Source organism: Octodon degus, unplaced genomic scaffold, assembly GCF_000260255.1.
Source record: "Octodon degus isolate 3935 unplaced genomic scaffold, OctDeg1.0 scaffold00164, whole genome shotgun sequence".
In the NCBI taxonomy this organism is placed as follows: domain Eukaryota; kingdom Metazoa; phylum Chordata; class Mammalia; order Rodentia; family Octodontidae; genus Octodon; species Octodon degus.
The window spans coordinates 1,915,473-1,917,803 of record NW_004524740.1 but is presented as its reverse complement, the minus strand read 5'-3'; the positions used below and the strand labels follow the sequence as shown (position 1 = coordinate 1,917,803).

General features: G+C 33.8%; 1 protein-coding gene across 4 annotated transcripts in view; it reads right to left on the bottom strand.

Moving 5' to 3' along the window:
- The window catches only part of Acaca (acetyl-CoA carboxylase alpha), a 292,108-nt gene that overhangs the window by 71,445 nt on the left and 218,332 nt on the right, over positions 1-2,331 (bottom strand). The window lies entirely within an intron of this gene.

Below are 2,331 nucleotides of genomic sequence, written 5' to 3'. Positions count from 1 at the left end.
TATATATATAAAAATCCTCTTCACATTAGGAATTTAGAAATAAACACAAAGTGGCAAAATCCTAGCATAACCACACCAAGTCTCAAGGTGTTCCAGGACACCACAGTGAACCTCTAAGGATACTGCAGGATACTTTTAATTTTTGAGAGAAACACTGTGACATTTGATATCTCTTGTACCCCATGCGAATGACTAGCTTTAGGCAGTGCATGGTTTCACATGAGACAGTCTACATTCCTTTAACAATGTCCCATCTTTTAAAAGCCAGGTTTTTGCAGTTTGTGGCAAAAAAAAGCAAGCTCTACACAAAAATCAATGAAGAACAAGATATGAGGGTGGCTATATTCATAGTGGCTCTAAGCCTGGAGCTCTTACATACATACAACATCCTACTAGTGAATACATAATTATTTAAGAATCAAATAATATTTTTCCATTCACATGTATTATTTTATTAAAAATTATTAAGTTGTTAGGATATAAACATGAAGTTATTTGAGTTTTCCTCCTTAATAGACAGAAATATAGTATTAAGTAATTCCGTTAGCCTTAGGGGTTCTGGGAAAAAATTATTGAACAACTAAGGGTACCATGAACAAACAAAGTTTGGAAACCTCTGGCATAATCTACATGGAAAAAAATGAAAACCTTAAAAACAATCACTTGAATGAATAGAAAAATGTATCATGTTTCTTTTTTACTTTTTTTTTTACAGGATCTATGGGGTCTCACTACATAGATTGGACTTGTAGAGATTCTCCTGTTTTAGGAGGCGAGCAGTTAATATTAGCAAGATGTCAGATTTTCATAAGCTAATGTATAATATTAAGGCAATCTGAATAAAAACAGTATGAAAACTTTAGGGGAACTAATTTTTAAAAAATGATCTTACATATAAAAAGGGCAAAAACAGTTAAAAAAAGATAAGGAAAATTTAAGAACACAAGGAAATCTGCCCTACTACAATATAGTTAAAACAGCATGCCATTAGCACTGGGATAGAACAAAAAATAAGAACATGAATTATGCAATAAATAGTGTTTGAAGAATTAACATTCTATAAACTACTTGCAGAGAGATTATAAAAATGTTCAGCTTCACTGGTAATCAAAAATACAAGTTAAAATAACAATTGCTGTTTTATCCTACTTTATTAATTGACAATAATCAATGTTGGCAAGGGTAGAGAAAAATTAAGAGAGAGGAAACAAGCCTCACCACATACTACAAACTAGGAAAGCAGAGCTTGGGAGGAAAATTCAAAAAAATTTTTTTTAATCTTTAAAAGTAGATTTTTTTTTTTTTTTGGTTTGTTTTTCAGGACTGGGGTTTGAATCCAGAAAGCACTGAGACATAGCTCTAGTTCTTTTTGAGACTGGATTTCTCCAAGTTGCTAAGGCTGGCCTCAAACTTACAATCTTTCTGCCTCAGCCTCCCTAGTAGCGAAGACAATAGGTATGAGCTAAAATGCCAAGAGAAATATTCCTTAACCAGTAATTCTACGTCTAGAAATTAACCCGAAGGAAATACTCAAAGATACTCTTTACATTTCATATAAATGAATTTTTAGCCGAGGGATATAAAAGTGAAAGACTGGAATAGTCTAAATGTTCAAATATGAAATATTCGCTATGATGAAGTACTATATGTAACCATTAAACTTTCATTTATTTAAGTATGTTAGAAGGGGCATAGTGGCACATGCCCACAATCTCAGCATTCAGGAGGCTGAGGCAAGAGGATCACGATGAGTTTGGGACTGCTTGGGCTACACAGTGAGTACAGGGACAGCCCGAACTACATAGTGAGACCCTCTTTTCAAAAAAAAAATTTTTAAGGGGGCCAGGGAATTAGCTTACTGGAGCAGCACCTTGCTGGCAAACATGAGGTCCTGAGTTCGATTCCCAATACAGCCCTTCACTCATAAATAAATATATTTTAAGAACATAAAAATTTCTCTAGAAGTAGATTTTAGTAACAGAACAAATTGAGATGAGATCGGGCATGTTCAGGGTGGTATGACCACAGACAGTAACAGAACAAATTCAAAGAAAAATCTTATTATTATCCCAGTTATGTTGAAAAAAGGGTATGATTATAGGAAAGACAGTAAGAATATATAAAAATTCATAATTGTGGCCTCAGGACCAGAAAATGCTGATTTTTTTCTTCATAGTTGTTTACATGTTTTAATTATTCTAAAATGAATAGGTATTATAAACACAATTTTAAAACCTTAATCAAGGGGCTGGAGAGATGGCTCAGTGGTCTAAAGCACCTACTTAGAACAAGCTTAGCAAAAGCATCAGGGACCGCGGTTCAATCCCCCAG